General features: G+C 44.4%; 1 long non-coding RNA gene and 1 pseudogene across 1 annotated transcript; both read left to right on the top strand.

Moving 5' to 3' along the window:
* The first annotated feature begins 1,660 nt into the window (after window positions 1-1,660).
* LOC129023159 (cleavage and polyadenylation specificity factor subunit 1-like) lies at window positions 1,661-13,251 on the top strand (annotated as a pseudogene).
* Window positions 13,252-17,351: 4,100 nt separating this feature from the next.
* On the top strand, window positions 17,352-20,287 carry LOC129023731 (uncharacterized). The gene is made up of 3 exons (XR_008496883.1): window positions 17,352-17,435; window positions 17,852-18,005; window positions 20,219-20,287. It is a non-coding gene; the product is annotated as an uncharacterized LOC129023731 (long non-coding RNA).
* The last annotated feature ends 368 nt before the right edge of the window (window positions 20,288-20,655 follow it).

Genomic DNA, 20,655 nt, shown 5'->3' on the forward strand with positions numbered 1-20,655 from the left:
ATGCCTGTAATCCCAACACTTTGGGAGGCCGAGGTGGGTGGATAATCTGAAGTCAGGAGTTCGAGACCAGCCTGGCCAACAGGTGAAACCCCGTCTCTGCTAAAAATACAAAAATTAGCTGGGCGTGATGGCGGGCTCCTGTAATCCCAGCTAGTCAGGAGGCTGAGGCAGGAGAATCGTTTGAACCCAGGAGGCGGAGGTTGCGGTGAGCTGGGATTGTGCCACTGCACTCCAGTCTGGGCGACAGGGCGAGACTCTATCTCCAAAAAAAAAAAAAAAAGTCACGAGCACTAGAAAAGGCAGCCTCCCCTGACCCAGGAGACCCACACTTCTCTTCACCCCACCCTTAGCAAAGGCTAAACAATGCATCAATATGCACAGGGGAGAATGCTCGCTCCTCTCCCGTTTGGTCAGTGGAGGGGTCAGCTGCAGAGCTGGGTGGTCCACACACCAAGAGCTGGCTGCAGTTCAGGTCCTGGGTCAGAGCCCCCTCTGCCATTGCAACCTTAAGCTGCCCACTCCTTACCCTTTGAAAATCTATCCTCCTGCCCTCTTCACAGGCTCCTACTCAGTCCACTTAGCTTTCTCTCTGTAGCCCCCAGAGCAATTGTCCACCTTCGTTGTTCCTAGGAGTGAGGCAGGAGCGAGGTGGGGGCTTGTGGCCCAAAGAACACATTTACATGGCAAGGCAGAGAGCTGGAGCTTTCAGGCTCACACCCAGGGCGTCCCCCTAAATGGCACTGCTTGGGGAAGCCCCTTACTAGGGGCAGGGTCAGAGTCCTGCTGCCCCGAACTTCCAGCCAGATAAGGTTGGCACACCCTGGCCAGTACAGGATGGTCGCCCGGGGAGCTGGGCCACTCTCCCCCAAAGCAGCGAAGCCAAGGGGCAACTTTGTGTTTGTTTGTTTTGTAATGTACGATTAATATTGACTATAGTCACCCTGTTGTGCTATCAAATAGTATGTTTTATTCATTCTATTTTTTTGTACCCATTAACCATCCTCACCTCCCTCCCAGCTCCACAATACCCTCCCCAGCCTCTCATAAACATCCTTCTATTTTCTATGTCCATGAGTTCAACTATTTTGATTTTTAGATCCCACAAATAAGTGAGAACATGAGATGTTTGTCTTTCTGTGACTAGCTTATTTCACTTGACATAATAATCTTCAGTTCCATCCATGTTGTTGCAAATGACATGATCTCCTTTTTTATGCCTGAATAGTATTCCATTGTACATATACATCACATTTTCTTTATCCATTCATTTGTTGATAGACACTTAAGTTGCTTCCACATCTTGGCTATTGTGAATAGTGCTGCAATAAATAAGGGAGTGCAAATATCTCTTCAATACAGTGATTTTCTTTCTTTTGGGTATATGCCCAACAGTGGGATTGCTGGATCACATGGTGGCCCCAATTGTAGTTTTTTGAGGAGTCTTCACACTGTTCTCCATAGTGGTTGGACTAATTTACATTCCCACCAATAGTGTGTGAGGGCTCCGAGGGACTACTTTGGCCCCACCCCAGACACCTCTGCCAGTCACAGCCACAGCCACAGCCACAGCCACAGGTTGCTGCTCACAGCAGGTCTGATGGGAGGGGCTCGGAGGGGCCTCACTGTGCAAACTGAATGCTAGCAGCTTCTAGTCACCCTGATGGCCCACCTTCTGGGAGCGGGCCTGTGTCCCGCTGAAGGGCTCTTCTTTATCGCCAAGTTTTTGATTATTGACTCAGTCTTCTTACCAGTTCCAGGTCTGTTGTTTCTTTCCTGAAGATGACTCAGAGTTGGTGGACTGCATGTTTTTTTTTGTTTGTTTAGACTCCAAGTTCTGGGATACATGCACAGAACGTCCAAGTGCAAAAAAGAAAGTTCAAATTCCTACAGTCAGAAATAAAAGTGCGAACATCACTACATTTTTATTTTTATTTTTATTTTTTTTGAGACGGAGTCTCGCTCTGTTGCCCCGGCTGGAATGCAGTGGCGCGATCTCGGCTCACTGCAAGCTCTGACTCCCAGGTTCATGCCATTCTCCTGCCTCAGCCTCCCGAGTAGCTGGGGCTACAGGTGCCCACCACCTCTCCCAGCTAATTTTTTGTATTTTTAGTAGAGATGGGGTTTCACTGTGTTAGCCAGGATGGTCTCGATCTCCTGACCTCGTGATCCGCCCGCTTTGGCCTCCCAAAGTGCTGGGATTACAGGCATGAGCCACTGTGCCCGGCCCTACATTTTTTTTTTTTTTGACAAGGTATCACTGTCGACCAGGCTGGAGTGCATGCACAGCTACAAACATACACCACCATGCCTGGCTAGTTTTTGTCTGTTTGTTGTTTTTTGTTAGAGACAGGGTTTCACCATGTTGCACAGGCTGGTCTCAAACACTGGGTTCAAGTGATTCAGCCTCCCAAAGTGCTGCGAGTACAGGCATGAGCCACTGAGCCCTGCCTCAATACTGATTTCATAAAAATTAAAAAGATTTTAAGAGAATACTATAAACATTTGTATGCCAACAAATTGGTTAGCCCAGATAAAATGAACCAATTCCTTAGAAACATGCAGTCTACCCATTTATGCGGCCAAGAAACATGTGAAAAAAAGCTCATCATCACTGGTCATTAGAGAAATGCAAACCAAAACCACAATGAGATACCATCTCACACCAGTTAGAATGGCGATCATTAAAAAGTCAGGAAACAACAGATGCTGGGGAGGATGTGGAGAAATAGGAACGCTTTTACACTGTTGGTGGGAGTGTAAATAAGTTCAATCATTGTGGAAGACACTGTGGCGATTCCTCAAGGATCTAGAACTAGAAATACTATTTGACCCAGCAATCCCATTACTGTGTATATACCTAAAGGATTATAAATCATTCTACTATAAAGACACATGCACACGTATTTTTATTGCAGTACTACTCACAATAGCAAAGACTTGGAACCAACCCAAATGCCCATCAATGGTAGACTGGTTAAAGAAAATGTGGCACATATACACCATGGAATACTATGCAGCCATAAAAAAGGATGAGTTCATGTCCTTTGCAGGGACATGCATTAAGCTGGGAACCATCATTCTCAGCAAACTAACACAAGAACAGAAAACCAAACACTGCATGTTCTCACTCATAAGGGGAGTTGAACAATGAGAACACATGAACATAGAACATCATACACTGGGGCCTGTCATGGGGTTGGGGGCTGGGAGAGGGATAGCATTAGGAGAAATACCTAATGTAGATGATGGGTTGATGGGTGCAGCAAACCACCATGGAGGGATTTAGGGGGAATGTTGCTGGTAATGAGGAATCCTGCAAATAGGCTTCCCATTGTAAGGCATTTGATGGGATTAAGTAGAGCGGGGTTGTTTTCGTTGATGGTGATCGGGGTTGGGAAGCGGGGTTTGCCTGTAAGGGTGTGGAGGATTATTCGAGTGCTATAGGCGCTTGTTAGTGAGGTAGCGAAGAGAGTAATAGACAGGGCTCAGGCGTTGGTGTAGGATATGCTTGCGGTTTCAATAATGAGGTCTTTGGAGTAGAAGCCTGAGAGGAAAGGTGTTCCTGAGAGGGCTAGGCTGCTAATAGTGAAGGAGGTCGAGGTTAGGGGTATGGTTTTGAGCAGCCCTCCTATTTTTCGGATGTCTTGCTCATTGTTGAGGTTATGAATGATGGACCCAGAACATATAAATAAGAGGGCTTTAAAGAAGGCGTGGGTGCAGATATGGAGGAATGCTAGGTATGGTTGGTTGATACCAATTGTGACTACTATAAGTCCTAGTTGGCTTGAGGTGGAGAAGGCTACGATTTTCTTAATGTCATTTTGTGTGAGGGCGCAGATTGCTGCGAATAGGGTGGTAATGGCTCCTAAGCATAGTGTGAGGGTTTGGATTAGTGGATTGTTTTCTGTTAAGGGGTGAAAGCGGATGAGTAAGAAGACTCCGGCTACGACCATAGTACTTGAGTGGAGTAAGGCTGAGACGGGGGTTGGACCTTCTATAGCCGAGGGCAGTCAGGGGTGGAGGCCTAGTTGAGCTGATTTGCCAGCTGCGGCTAGGAGGAGTCCTAGCAGTGGGAGGAGGTTGGGGTTATTGTTTAGGAGGAATATTTGTTGTAGTTCTCATGAGTTGGAGTGTAAGAGAAATCATGCTAAGACCAGGATGAAGCCAATATCGCCGATACGGTTGTATAGGATTGCCTAGATAGCTGCATACGTATGTAACAAACCTGCATGTTCTGCACATGTACCCCAGAACTTAAAGTATAATAAAAAAAATAAAAAGAAAAAGTAATTGTCCTGAGACCACTTAAAACTGGACGATGACCTTTCTTTTTTTATATTAGAGAATATAATAGAACTAAGAAATCTCAACCAGGTGTGGCAGCTCACGCCTGTAATCTCAGCACTTTGGGAGGCTAAGGCAGGAGGATCACTTGATCCAGGGGTTCTAGACCAGCCTGGGCAAAATGGTGAGACCCCCATCTCTACAAAAAATAGAAAAAATTCGTTGGGCATGGTGGCATGTGCCTGTGGTCCCAGCTTCTTGGGAGGCTGAGGTGGATCACCTGAGCCCATGTAGTTAATGTTACAGTGAGCCATGGTTATGCCACCGCACTCTAGCAGCAGTGGGCGACAGAGACCCAGTCTCAAAACAAAACAAAACAAGAAACCAGAAAAAAGAAGACATCTATTAATCAGACCGAAGTCCTAAAAAAGAAATAACATTTAATCAGACCGAAGTCCTAAAAGAGAAATAACATTTAAAAAGAAGACATCTAAAGTTGTAATAAATCATACCTGCATGTTTTACCCAAGCCTAGAATTCATATTAACACAAAATATATTACTGATAGCTGTTCCACACTTTTTTGTAGCCCTTGTTAAGACTAAGAATGTATGTGTTTTGAATCTGTTGTTGGCTGATAAATGTGTGAACCTCACACGTTTATAGTCTGTTGAAAGAATATACCTCAAATATAGTTACTGTCTCATATTTTCTTTCTTTTTTTCATCTCAAGTTTGGAAATGTTTGAAAATGCACATGTGTAATAAGAATTGTAGTCTCTTTCTTCTCAGAAAGGAAATCACAAATAATTTATATAGAATCTTAATATTTCCACTTATTGATGTACTACAACTCAGATATACTTCCTTTGTTTTACTCTTTGGATGATGTAAAATCAAATTTGCTTCCTTGCCAGGCATGGTGGCTCACACCTGTTATCCCAGCACTTTGGAAGGCCAAGGTGGGAAGATTGCTTAAGACCAGTTCTGGCAATATAGTGAGACCCTCATCTCTACAAAATAGTTTAAAAATTAGCCAGTCTTGGTAGCACGTACTGGTAGTCCCAGCTACTGGGGAGGCTGAGGCAGGAGGATGGCTTCAGCCCAGGAGTTCGAGGCTACAGTGAGCCATAATTGTACCATTGCACTCCAGCCTGGGCAACAGAGCAAGACCCTGTCTCAAGAAAAAAAAATTTGCTTCCTTAAATTATATTATTGTTTTAGATGACCTCCAGAGAACATGAAACTGCAAGGAGGATGAAAAGCAAGAGGAAATATGAAGGAAACTAGATTGATTAAATTATCTGTGGATCCAATAGTAACTATTTGTTGTCTACTTTTTGGTAAATATTTTTCATATTTCATATCCAAAATGTAGGCTACACACTTTTGGAGGCTGAGGTGGGTGGATCACTTGAGGCCAGGTGTTTGAGACCAGCCCAGCCTACATGGTGAAACCTCCCTCTACTAAAAATACAAAAATTAGCTGGGTGTGGTGGCGCATGCCTGTAATTCCAGCTTTCGGGGAGGGAGAGGAACGAGAAACGCTTGAACCGGGGAGGTGGAGGTTGCAGTGAGCCCAGATCACGCCACTGCACTCCAGCCTGGGTGATGGAGTGAGACTCTGTCTCAAAAAAAGGAAAAAACAAAACAAAACAAACAGAACAAAATGTAGGCCACAGATACAGCTCTCAACTAAGTTTGACTCTTTTAAGACCACATCAATACAAATAAGAATAGTAACAGATTCTGTTACAAGTGTTTATAAGTTGCCAGGGGAGGACAACAGAGAAAGGATTTGTCTTGGGGCAAAAGGAAAGGCTCCTACAGGAAGAAACACTTGATCAGGGCATTGGGTGCAGGGGAGCTTAGCCATTTAGCCATGTCATTCAGGGATAAAGGTTTCCAGGGAGCAGGAAGGGGGGAACTTTGCCTTTGAATTTAAACTAGTATAATTTGTAATAATCTTGTGAAGAGCAGGTAGTCAGGATATCCTCAGCTATTAAAAAACAGAAATGATGACTAACTGAGTGGTTATGAGATGCCAGGGGTCCGTGTCTTTTGGTGGGTATTTCAGAAAGTAGAATGGGGACAGAAAGCTTGGATCTGGACCAGGTCTCTTCATAAACTTCCACACAGCGCCACCTGGAGACAAGGAAGAGGGAGGCAGCTGAGAGAAAACCCCAGGTAGTTTCACTATTACTTCATTTATCAAATGTGGTTCAATATGTCTGCAATAGTCATGCAAAAACTAAAACCTGTTCACACTTTACAGATTAAGCACAAACTATTTATAAATACAGAGAGTAATATTAATGGAATTAAATGTACAGGAATGATTTTGTCTAAAAGCAAAGAAAAAATTATAAATACTGGCCACAGGCAATGTTCTTGAGATTTTTAGATACAGCTGACCCTTAAAAAATGTGGGCTTTAGGGGCACTGAGCCCCCGGCAGTCTAATATCTGTGCATAATTTTTGACTTCCCAATAACTTAAGGATGAATGGCCCATTGTTGACTGGAAGCCTTACCCATAATATCAAGTCAGTTAACACATATTTTGTATATGTGTTATATACTGTGTTCTTACAATAAAGTAAGCTAGACAAAAGAAAATGTTCTTAAGAAAATCATAATGCAGAAAAAATATATTTACAATTTATTATGTGGAAGTGAATTCAACCTCTTCTAAACGTGGATCTTCACAAGAGTAAGTCCTTTCTAATAAATGACTGGTCGAATGAGTGTGGTTTTAGGAAAGACCTGTGAGTAAGTTTGACTAATTTTCTTAATCAAACTGTGGGTTTTTATTTTCATGATCAAAAACAATTTGAAATTAGCTCCATTCATAACAATTAATTTTGATGCCAAATATTTTGTTTGAACAGTTTCAATCCTGATCCCAAATCTTACCAACACCCACGATATACAAGACCTAATTTAGAATGATGTGGCAGTATTTGTCCATATTAACTTTGAAAACCCTTTAGTGAGGATGATCTCCTTTGTGGCAATCTGCTTTTGATGTCAGTAAAAATCTCATATATAGCATAATTAAAATCTGATTGGATTAAGAATGATAAGCAGGATGTGAATAAGGTGGGACGAGGGACACTCTACACAAAAACCCCCTGTAAGTGGAGCTCACTCCAGCTGAGTTGTCAGTGGAAGCAACTGGAGGCCAGGGGAGAACCTAGTGGAGCAGAGGTGAGAATAAATTAAGAAAAAATTAAAATTTTAATACAGAAAATTTTATCATTTCAGCATGAAATTAACTTTAAAATTGTTTTTAAGAGACAGGGTCTCCCTCCATCACCCAGGCTGGAGTGCAGTGGCACGATAATAGCTCACTGTTGCTTCAATTTCTTGGGCTCAGGTGATGCTTCCGACTCAGCCTCCCAGGGAGCTAGGACTACAGGCACATGCCACTGCACCCAGCCAACCTTTAAAAGTTCTTAACAACATCATTTACATTCTCTATTTCTCATTACATTTTCCAGATCCACTGTGCCTTTTACACTGAAAGCACATCTCAATTCTGATATGCCCCATTTCAGGTGCTCAAGAGCCACATGTGGCAGGACAGCCCAGTATAGACACTTTTACGACATCAACTTCCGAAAGAAAGAATCAAGTACTGGCCGGGCGCAGTAGCTCACGCCTGTAATCCCAGCACTTTGGGAGGCTGAAGCAGGTGGATCACGAGGTCAGGAGATCAAGCCCATCCTGGCTAACACGGTGAAACCCCATCTCTACTAAAAATACAAAAAATTAGCCGGGCATGGTGGTGGGCGACTGTAGTCCCAGCTACTCGGGAGGCTGAGGCAGGAGAATGGTGTAAACCCGGGAGGCGGAGCTTGCAGTTAGCCAAGATCGCGCCACTGCACTCCAGCTAGCATTTAAAATATCAGAAGCTCAAGGCCCTGAGTCTTTTATGTATGTATTTATATTGTGTTTCATTATGTTTCACTAGTAATTGTGCATAGTAGGCCCCTATATCTCTATGTATATAAGGAGGAAAGATTTCCAAGGAGTGTTGTCCATCAACTCATGACACTCTAATAGCATGTACATTTTTCCATAGAGAGTGGTCACGGCTGAACAATTTCAAGAAGCGAGTCGATGTCTCATCTCCCTATCTTATCTTGAAAAATCCATGTACCTAAGTCGTGGATGTGTCTGCTGCATCCGCTGCATCAGTTCACTTCTGAAGGAGCCCAATGAGGAAGGTGTAATGTGTTCATTTCACTCTGTGGCTACTCAGAAGAATGACATCAGGCCCGATTTCCAGCTGGAAAAGATGGATTCTAAAATCAAGGAACTGGAGCCCCAGCTGACAATTCTATATCAGAACCCAAAGATGCTGAAGTTCCAAGGTAAGAAATCTGTACAATTTGCTCTCAGCCCGTTAATGGCCCTGAAAAAGTAGCCGTTCAAAATGTTCTCCATTAAATATGGGCATAGGCTGAATTCTGGCACCTGAAATATTTATGCCCCCCAAACCATAGTTGAATATCGACTAGAGATGACTAGAGATTTTGAAGGGAATGTAATAGTTAGGTCGTGCTCTAGGCCTGTGCTGTCTAATGTGGTAGTCGCCATTGGCTGTAGAGCCCTTGAAATGTGGTTAGTGTCCTCTGTGAAAATGATAATAATTTGGGATATACAGGCTTATAATATACTATTTAAAGTATTTTTTGCATTTTTTTTCTTGAGACGGAGTTTCGCTCTTTCGCCCAGGCTGAGTGCAGTGGTGTGATCTTGGCTTACTGCATGCTCTACCTTCTGGGTTCAAGCGATTCTGCCTCAGCCTCCTGAGTAGCTGGGACTGCAGGAGCATGCCACCACGCCGGGCTAATTTTTATATTTTTAGTAAACACAGGGTTTTGCCATGTTGGCCATGGTGGTCTCGAATTCCTGACCTTGTGATCTGCCCACCCTGGCCTCCCAAAGTGCTGGGATTACAGGCGTGAGCCACCACGCACAGCTGCATGTTTTTTATTACTTTTTTAGCATGTCTACAAGAAAATTTAAAATTGTACATGTGGCTCTCATATTTCTTTGGGTGTAGCACTGACCTAAAACATAACTTCTCAAGCTTGTTTATATTAAATTACCTGGAGATCTTTTTAAAATACGTATTTTGATTCTATAGGACTGGGCTGGCCTGTCCTATAGAAGCTACATCATCGATGTGCAGGCCCTAGATAAGAAGCTGCTCAACATCATTGACCTGCAGTTCCTGCACGGCTACTACGAGCCCATCCTGTTCGAGCCCAACCAGACCGGCCCGGGCACGTGGCTGTGTGGCAGGACACATGCTCCATCGTGGCCATCTTGCTAACATCACGCAGAAGGTGCATCCCGTCATCTGATCTCTCACCAGCTGCCCTTTGACTGCACCCAGGCTCTGGCCGTGCCCAAGCCCATAGGTGGGGTGGTGGTCTTTGTCGTCAGCTTGCTGTTATACCTGAACCAGAGCATTCCCCCGTATGGTGTGGCTCTCAGCAGCCTCACCACAGGCACCACAGTTTTCCTGCTGTGCACCCAGGTGGGTGTGTGAATCACCCTGGACTGCGCCCAGGCCACCTTCATCTCCTATGACAAGATGGTCATCTCCCTCAAGGGCGGCGAGATCTACGTGCTGACCCTCATCACCGATGGCATGCGTAGCGTCCAAGTGTTCCACTTTTGACAAGGCGGCCACCAACGTCCTCACCACCAGCATGGTCACCATGGAGCCCTCTTCCTGAGTTCTTGCCTGGGCAACTCTCTCCTCCTCAAGTACACAGAGAAGCTTCAGGAGCCCCCGGCCAGTGCTGTCTGAGGCTGCTGACAAGGAATAGCCTCCCTCACGGAAGAAACGAGTGGACGCATGGCCAGCTGGTCAGCCAGGGACAAGTCCGTGTCACAGGACGACGTGGACGAGATTGAAGTGTACGGCAGCGACGCCCAGTCGGGCACACAGCTGGCCACCTACCTTTGAGGCGTGTGACAGCATCCTTAACATTGGACCCTGCACCAGTGCTGCCATGGGCGAGCCTGCCTTCCTCTCTGAAGAGTTTCTGAACAACCCCAGCTGGACCTGGAGATTGTGGTTTGCTCTGGCCACGGGAAGAATGGGGCTCTGTCGGTGCTGCAGAAGAGCATCCAGCCCTAGGTGGTGACAACCTTTGAGCTTCCCGGCTGCTACAACATGTGGACAGTCATTGCCCTGGTGCCTAAGGAGGAGAAAGAGAATCTCAAGGGGGAGGGCACAGAGCAGGAACCCAGCACCCCCGAAGCGGACAATGACAACCGCAGACAGTGATTCCTGATTCTGACCCAGGAAGACTCAACCATATTCCTGCAGATGGGGCAGGAGATCATGGAGCTGGACACCAGTGGCTTTGCCACGCAAGGCCCCACGGTCTTTGCCAAAAACATCGGGGACAACCACTACATTGTCCAAGTGTCGCTGCTGGGCATCCACCTGCTGGAAGGAGTGAATCAGCTGTACTTCATCCCTGTGGACCTGGTCACCTGCAACGTGCAGTGCACTGTAGGCAACCCCTACGTGGTCATCATGAGCGCCGACGGCCACGTCACCATGTTCCTGCAGAAGAGCACACTCCTACAGTGGCTGCCACCACCACCTGGTGCTGCACAAGCCCCCGCTGCACCATCAGCACAAGGTGATCACGCTGTGCCTGTACCGAGACCTCAGTGGCATGTTCACCATTGAGAACTGCCTGAGCGGGGCTCACGATGAGCTAGGGGGCCGCAGTGGCTTAGAGGCAGAGAGCCTGGGCTCGGAGACTAGCCCCACAGTGGGTGATGAGGAGATGCTGTGTGGGGATTTGGACTCCCTCTTCAGCCCCAGCAAGGAGGAGGCCAGAAGAAGCAGCCAGCCCCTGCCGACTGGGACTCTGTACCCTTCCAGACAGAGCCCATCCACTGGTGCCTGCTGTTGCAGGAGAATGGCACCATGGCGACCTGCCAGCTCCCCGACTGGTGGCTGGTGTTCTTGATGAAGAACTTCCCTGTGGGGCAGCGGGTCCTCATGGACAGCTCCTTTGGAGAGCCCACCACACAGGGCGAGGCCCGCAGGGAGAAGGCCATGTGCCACGAGGAGGTGCCTCTCTCATCAAGGAGGTGCTGCTGGTTGTGCTGGGCAGCCGCCAGAGCACGCCTTACCTGCTGGTGCATGTGGACCAAAAGCTACTTATCTACAAGGCCTTCCTACACGACTCTCGGCTCGGCCAGGGCAATCTCAAAGTCCACTTTAAGAAAGTCCTTCACAACATCAGCTTCCGTGAGAAGAAGCCGAAGCCATCCAAGAAGAAAGCAGGTGGCCACACAGAGGAGAGGGCCAGGCCTGGGGCCGCGTGGCGCATTTCCATACTTCGAGGACATGTATGGCTACTCAGGAGTGTTCATCTGCAGCCCCTCACCTCACTGGCTCCTGGCGACAGACTGAGGGGTGCTGCGGCTGCACCCCGTGGGCATCAATGGCCCTATCGACTCTTTCGCTCTATTCCACAATGTCAACTGTCCCCGCGGCTTCCTGTACTTCAACAGACACGGCAAGCTGAGGATCGGCGTCCTTCCTGCCTACCTGTCCTATGATTCCCCGTGGCCTGTCAGGAAGATCCTGCTGTGCTGCACGGTCCACTGTGTGGCTTACCACGTGGAGTCCAAGATGTATGCTGTGGCCACCAGCACCAATACACTGTGCACCTGCATCCCACACATGACTGGTGAGGAGAAGGCGTTTGAGACCATCGAGAGAGATGAGCAGTGCATCCACCCCCAGGAGGTGGCCTTCTCCATCCAGTTCATCTCCCTAGTCTGCTGGGAGGCTATTCCCAATGCCAGGATTGAGCTGCAGAAGCGGGAGCATGTGACCAGCACAAAGACAGTGTCTCTGCAGCGAGGAGACCGGGTTGGGCCTCAAAGGCTATGTGGCCACCGGGACCTGCCTCATGCAGGAGGAGGAGGAGGTCACGTGCTGAGGGCGGATCTTGATCATCGATGTGATTGAGGTGGTACCCAAGCCCGGCCAGCCCTTAACCAAGAACAAGTTCAAAGTCCTTTACGAGGAGGAGCAGAAGGGGCCCGTGACTGCCCTGTGCACTGCAAGGCCACCTGGTGTCGGCCATCAGCCAGAAGATTTTCCTGTGGAGCCTGCGGGCCAGCGAGCTGACGGGCGTGGCCTTCATCGACAGGCAGCTCGACATCCACCAGATGATCAGCGTCAAGAACTTCATCCTGGCAGCCGACCTCATGAAGAGCATCTGGCTGCTGTTACCAGGAGGAGAGCAAGACGCTGAGCCTCCTGTTGCGGGATGCCAAGACCCTGGAGGTGTACAGCGTGGACTTTATGGTGGACAACACCCAGCTGGGTTTTCTGGTGTCTGACCATATGTACCTGCCTGAAGCCAAGGAGAGTTTTGGGGGCATGTGCCTGCTGCGCTGGGCAGACTTCCATGTGGGTGCCCATGTGAACACATTCTAAAGGACCCTGTGCCAGGGAGCCACTGAGGGGCTCAGCAAAAAGTCGGTTGTGGGAGAATAAGCATATCACGTGGTTCACCACCCTGGATGGTGGCATCGGGCTGCTACTGCCCATGCAGGAGAAAACCTACTGGAGGCTGCTGATGCTGCTGAACGTGCTGCCGCACCACGCAGGCCTCAACCTCCGCACCTTCCGGATGCTGCATGTGGACCTCCGCATCCTCCAGAATGCTGTGCTGCGAGCTGGACAGGGAGCTGCTCCACCGCTACCTGTATCTGAGCACCATGGAGCAGCAAGCTGGCCAAGAAGATCGGCACCACGTCCGACATCATCCTGGATGACTTACTGGAGACAGACAGCATCACCGCCCACTTCTAGCTCCGTGGATGTCGCTGCTACCACCACACTGCACTACCTCCCACCCCCTTTTTTGTACAAAACACAAGGAATATACACTTTCTGGAAGACCATCTTATACTATATATCAAGAATCTCAAAAATATTCATATACTATAATGCAATAAGGCCATTTCTAAAAATTTACCCTGAGAAGATAATCCAGACATGTGCTACAATTTCCATTACAGAGACATCTGTTGTAATATTGTTTACGGAAGGGGGAAACAGAAAACAGCCTCCATGTCCACAGAGGAATGATTAAATATGTGGTACACCTACAGGCTGGAGTGTAAAATGGACACAAAAACAAAGAAGAAATGCTCATGAGAAAATGCAGTGATAGAAGCCTTTTCTAAACAGTTTCTGCTTTGTTTGGGGTAAGTGTTCCACCTTTACCATCCCTAAATGCTCTAGTATAGTATAGTCTTAATCAGATGTTTACTTGTATGCATCTATTATTACTTTATAAAATCTTTGAAAACCAAGTCTGTGTCTGTCACATCACTACTGCTGGCACAGCTCACAAGTATTTGCTGAGTGAGTTATTTAATCAGAAGTTACAAAAGCAAACCAAACCTTATTTCCTTTTTGATTCTTTCAACTACCTAACTCTACAGCATACGGCGCTATTTCCTAAACAAGAGAAAGCAAAACAAACAAACAAAAACAAACAAACAAACTCCAAATACTTTAAATGCTATTACAGATTATAAAATTATAACACTGCAGACTTGGCAGAAGGAAAGATTTAGATCTCAGAAAACATACACAAGTCATTTGGTAGAAGGCCCAGGGATATGAACAGATACTACACGCATGAGAAAATATCATGAGTGAAACAAGTACAGAAAACTGTACAAAGCAGTGCCACTTTCGGCATGTTAAGATTTGATATTCTTTTTTTTTTTTTTGGAGACAGAGTCTCGCTCTGTCACCAGGCTGGAGTGCAGTAGTGTGATCTCGGCTCGCTGCAAGCTCCACCTCCCAGGTTCACACCATTCTCCCGCTTCAGCCTCCCCAGTAGCTGGGACTACAGGTGCCCGCCAACAAGCCCGGCTAATTTTTTTTGTATTTTAGTAGAGACGGGGTTTCACTGTGTTAGCCAGGATGGTCTCGATCTCCTGATCTCGTGCTCCTCCCACCTCAGCCTCCTAAAGTGCTGGGATTACAGGTGTGAGCCACCGCGCCTGGCCCTTATTTTCATGTATGGCTAAAACAGGAGTCCAGTTTTATTTTCTTTTCTGGATAGGTAGCCTGTTATGCCAGTTAAATATCTGTGGTTTAGTGAAAACCAAAATAATTATGTATTAAATAATAATTCCCCACTGTATTGAAATGCTTTTGTTATATTAAATTATTATATATACTCACATATATTTTATATTCTAATCTGTCATTCTTATGCCAATGACATATTGATTTGGTCATAGTGTTTTTGTAGTATGTTTTAATTTGGGGAGTTTTAGGAAGGCAATATATAACACTATTTCTGGGATGAGGTCATGAAGAGTGCCTCCTTTATTCTGTTTCCCTTTCCATGACATTCACTGCGGGGAGGCTCTGTGTTGAAATTGTGGAGACACAAGATGAAAGCAGTTGGATCCCTGCATCACTTTATGGAGGAGAGTTTCTTCCCTGGAGCTTTGCCTGATTGCATCATCTTTGTGTGAGCGATAAACAACCCTTTGTTTTTTACCTCAGCATAGCCTATGCTGTCCCGACTAATCATTGGTGCTGCTGTATCAAAAAGCCAAAATATACAGCATTAGCTTAGTGGCTGGTGGTGTGTGCCAAGGACACTGATACTGGAGGCTGGGGCATGGCAATCTGTACTATTAATGGTAATACACTTGTTAAATGGCATACTTGCATTAAGAAGACTAAGAAAGAAGGCTATTGTTAAGCATATCTTGGCTGTTGTCTTCATTCAACAAAGCCTTACAAGAAATAAGTGGCTAGTTTGTGAGCAGCAATAAAGGAAATAGAGAAATTCCAGAAAGTTAGGGCTTAGCAAAATTAAAAAGCTGACTGCTTCCAGATGCCAACTAATTTGATACAGGATTGACAACACCATTGAACAACAAAGGCCCAAACTACCTCAGGGCAAAAGGCAGATTAAAAAGATTCAGATAGACTCAAGGTAAGTGCCATGATATTGTGTGTGAGAGAGATGGGGGAGCAAAGAAGGTAAATAAGTTGAGATCTACATCTGAAAAATAACTTTTGGGGGAGTTACGGTACAGGGAACTCTTTGGAAACAAATCAAAAGCAGACTAAGTTTTTAAGGACATTGTATTACAAAAGAAACCCACAGTTTGAACTAAAAAAGGCTCGGACGATTCATGACTTAAAACAAGCTATGGCTCCCTAATTTTCCATGGGCCAACAGCAGCTGAGTTTCACAGTCCAAACACAGCATATTCTTCCACGTCCATTTCAGATGTGGCCAAGGAGAGTGATGGAATGACAAAAGGGCCAGGGAGAACAAGGAATAAGGGACTTCTTCCTAGAGAAGCTTAATGAAGAAACCTTCTCTAACGAGGGTAGGAGCTTTCACAATGTCTACTCAGAAAGATTTCAGAATTGTTACCCCTACCTGTCTTCATTCCCTCCGTTTAAAAGTAAAAGTGTTTATTGCAGTTGTCCTAACCCTACTCCATCATTGAATATTGGGTCTGTATAGGAGGCAAGTAATATGTCTCTTCTAGTTAATAACTCTCCAGACCAAGAAGAAGCAGGTATAGACCTGATGGAGAGCACTAGGCAGTTCACTTGAAAACCCTCAATTTCTTTTTCTTTCTTTCTTTCTTTTTTTTTTTTTTTTCTTTAGAGACAGGGTTTCATAATATTGGTCAGACTGGTCTCAAACTCCTGACCTCAGGTGATCCACCCGCCTCGGTCTCCCAAAGTTGTTGGGATTACAGACATAAGCCACTGTGCAGAGCCTAAGAATATTTCAGAATTGTTACCCCTATCTGTCTTCATTCTCTCCATTTAAAAATAAAAGTATTTATTGTCCTAACCCTACTCCATCATTAAATGTTGGGTCTGTATAGGAGGAAAGGAATATGTCTCTTCTAGTTTAGAAATCTCCAGACCAAGAAGCAGGTATAGACCTGATGGAGAGCACTAGGAAGTTCACTGGAAGACCCTCAATTTCTTTCTTTCTTTCTTTTTTTTTTTTTTTTAGAGATGAGGTTTCACCATATTGGTCAGGCTGGTCTCAAATTCCTGACCTCAGGTGATCCACCTGCCTTGGTCTCCCAAAGTGTTGGGATTACAGACATGAGCCACTGTGCCTAGCCTAAGAAGACCCTCAATTTCAAGCTGGATTTGCTGACAATTTCAAGTGGGGTTTTCTCTCTTGAGAAAGTGAGAGTATGTTCTATATATGGGAAAATCAATGACCAGAGGGGCACACAGGAAGATTACACTTCCTACTTCCTGGTAGTTAGGTGGGGCCATGTGACTAGTTCTAGCGAATGAAGTGTGAGTGGAAGTGTCATGTATCACTTCTAGGCCAAAGTTTAAAAGTTGATGTGTTTCCCTAACACTCTGTCTTTCATCATGGTGACCTTGGAGGCCACCAGTGAGGTGATGGTGGACAGGATGAAGGATGCCTAGAACTAAAGGGGTTTTCACCAACCCACATTAGATTTTGCATGAATGAGATAACATATTGCTTTCTGTGTCTCTCTCTCTCTTTTTTTTTTTTTTGTTTTTTTCTTTGTTTTTTTTTGTTTTTGAGATGGAGCTTTGCTATTGTTCCCCAGGCTGAAGTGCAATGTGCCTCACCGCAACTTCTGCCTCCTGGGTTTAAGCAATTCTCCTGCCTCAGCCTCCCGAGTAGCTGGGATTACAGGCATGCACCACCACACCTGGCTAATTTTTTATTTTTAGTAGAGATGGGGTTTCTCTGTATTGGTCAGGTTGGTCTCAAACTCATGACCTCAGGTGATTCGACCACCTCAGCCTCCCAAACTGCTGGGATTACATATTTCTTAATGTTTAGCTACTGGGAATAATTTATGCTAGATTATTTTAGGTTTTCTACCTATACAATCATATCATCTGTGAAAGGTGATGTTTGAAAATTTCTTCCTTTTTGATCCTTATACCGTTTTTTTCTTGTCTGTGTCTTGCTGTACTGCCTGGGACTTCATAGTCAATGCTGGGTAGCAGTGATGACAGCTGGGACCATGGGCTTGCTTCTTACAGGAAAGGAAAGCTTTCCATATTTCAAGTATTGAGACAAGTAAGATTTTTCTGTAATTTATTGTGGCTAGCTAGTGTCTGTTAAAAGAAAGTTCCCTTGGACTCCTAGCTTGCCTAGCTGTTTTTATCTTGAATGGCTGTTGAACTTTACAATTTTTTTGTATCTCTTGAAATGATCATATATTTTTCTATTAAAGAAAAAATGCTAATTCTCCTAATTATATTTATCGTTTTCTGATGTCAAAGCAACCTGATTGATATGGTTTGGCTCTGTGTCCTCACCCAGATCTCACCTTGAATTGTAATAATCCCCAGGTGTCAAGGGTGGGACCAGGTGGAGATAATTGAATCATGGGGGTGGTTTTCCCATGCTGTTCTCGTGAGAGTGAGTGAGTTCTGATGGTTTTATAAGGGGCTGCCTCCATCACGCTCCTCTCCTTTCTGGTTTCATTTGAGATGGAGTTTCGCTCTTGTTGCTGGAGTGCAATGCAGCTCACTGCAACCTCTGCCTCCCAGTTCAAGCGATTCTGCCTCAGCTTCCTGAGTAGCTGGGATTACAGGCGTGTGCCACCATGTGCCACCTTGTGAAGAGGTGCCTTCTGCCATGATTGTAAGTTTCCTGAGGCCTCCCCAGCCATGTGGAACTGTGAGTCATTAAACCTCTTTTCTTTATAAGCTACCCAGTCTTAAGTATGTCTTATAGTAGTGTGAGAATGGACTAATGCACTGACGTTCCTGTTCATATACCTGATTAGGTCATGCTGATTCTGTCTTATTGTCTTTTAATTGGTATTTTTGCGTCTATGCTGATGAGTGAGACTGCTTTGTCAGGTTTTAGCATCAGGGTAATTCTAGTCGCAAAAATGAATCGAGGCCATTTTATGCTCTTTAATATTCATTTTCTATTGCTTTTCTATTCTCTGGAAGAGCTTGTGTATGATTGGTATGGTTTCTAGAAGAGCTTATGATTGGCATGATCTCTTCCTTAAATGTTTGGTTGAATTTGTAGGGCCTGGGGTTTTCTTTTTTTCTTTTTACTCTTATTTTACTTTAAGTTCTGGGATACATGTACAGAACGTGTAGGTTTGTGACATAGGTATACATGTGCCGTGGTGGTTTGCCGCACCCATCAACCCGTCATCTAGGTTTTAAGCCCTGCATGCATCAGGTGTTTGTCCTAATGCTCTCCCTCCCCTAGCCCCCCATCCCCTGACAGGCCCTGGTGTGTGATGTTCCCCTCCCTGTGTCCATATGTTCTTGTTGTTCAACTCCCATTTATGAGTGAGGACATGTGGTGTTTTCTCTAAATGTGTTAGTTTGTTTGCTGAGAACGATGGTTTCCAGCTTCATCCTTGTCCCTGGGGTTTTCTTAGTGGGAAAGATTTGGTTATGGATTCAATTGATTTAATTACTATAGGACTTTTTAAATTTTTATTTTTCTAATATCAGCTTTGAAAATTTGTACTTTTTAAAGAAAAGTATTTCTTTTATATTTTCAAATGCTTTGGATATGATTTTTTCATAACAATTTCCTTTTTAGTCCTTTTGGGCTGCTGTAACAAAATACCTCAGACTGGGTAACTTACAAACAATAGAAATTTATTTCTCACAGTTCTGAATACTGGGAAGTCCAAGATCAAGGAACTGGCAGATGTGGGGTCTGGGGGAAGACTCACTCTCTGCCTCCAAGATGACGGCTTGTTGCTGTGTCCACTGGGGATGAATGCTGTGTCTTCATATGGTAGAAGAGATGGAAAGGCAAAAAGGCCCAGAAAGTCCCCTCCAGCCCTTTTATAATGTCACTAATCCCATTCATGAGGGCTCCATCCTCAGGACTTAATCACTTCCTAAGGGCCCCAACTCTTAATACTATCACATTGGGTCTTAGGTTTCAAAATATTAATTTTGGGGGAAAACAAACATTTGAACCATTTCAGCCTCTTTTTTATGCTTGCTGGATGTGTAGTGGTGTTTTCTTTTTAATTTCTGATATTGGAATTTGTCTTCTTTCATTTTTATCATATCAGTTTTGCTAGGGATTTATCAATTTTATTTTTTTAAAGAGCTAGCATTTGGCTTTGCTGATCCTCTCTGTGTTATGTTTATTTTCTTTTTCTTTAGTTGTATATTTATCTTCATTATTCTCTTCCTTTTTATATATGTTGTGTTTATTTGACTGTTACCCAGGCTGCCACCCTCCGCCTCCTGGGTTCAAGCGATTCTCTTGCCTCAGCCTCCCGAGTAGCTGGGGTTACAGGCATGTGCCACCATGCCTGGCCAATTTTTTGTATTTTTAGTAGAGATGGGGTTTCATCATATTGGTCAGGCTGGTCTTGAACTCCTGACCTCCTGATCCCCCACCTTGGCCTCCCAAAGTGCTGGGATTACAGGCGTGAGGCACTGCGCCGGGGCCAACTGTTCTATTTTTAATTTGTGGAAAGTATGGCTGACATTAGTTTTCAGTCAAACTTGTGTATCAACTTGGGGAAAATTGACACATTTACTGTGTTGTCTTCCAACTCATGAACATGGTACGTCTCTTCATTAATTCAGATGTTCTTTGATTTCTTTACCAAGATAGGCTTTTAAGTTGAATTTTCTTTTAAGCACTTATTTATCTGAATCACATAAGTTTTAATATGTAACAATTCCCTTATGCTCAAATGTATTCTAATTTTCATTATGATTTATTCCTTGACCTTAGCCTATTTATATTTCTTGTTTTCCAAATGTATGGGAATTTTTATATTTTATATATATGTGTGTGTGTATATATATATGTAAAATTTATTTATTTTTCTTGTCTTTCGTTTTTGGAGACAGAGTCATGTTCTGTCACTCAGGCTGGAGTGCAATGGCACAATCTTGGCTCACTGCAACCTTTGCCTCCCGGGTTCAAGAGATTCTCGTGCCTCAGTCTCCTGAGAAGCTGAGATTACAGGTGTGCATCACTACGCCTGGCTATTTTTTTATATTTTTAGTAGAGACAGGGTTTTAGTATATATATATTATATATATGCACTAGATATTATATATATACAAGATATTATATATACACTAGATATTATAGGTACACTAGATATTATATATACTAGATATATACAATACATATTATATATATACTAGATATTATATATATAACATATACTAGATATATATAACATATACTAGATATTATATATTATATATTTTCTAATATATATGGAATATATATGGAACTATAGGAATTTTCTAATATGTACACACATATATATATTTTC

The sequence above is a fragment of the Pongo pygmaeus genome, chromosome 23, assembly GCF_028885625.2.
Source record: "Pongo pygmaeus isolate AG05252 chromosome 23, NHGRI_mPonPyg2-v2.0_pri, whole genome shotgun sequence".
In the NCBI taxonomy this organism is placed as follows: Eukaryota; Metazoa; Chordata; class Mammalia; order Primates; family Hominidae; genus Pongo; species Pongo pygmaeus.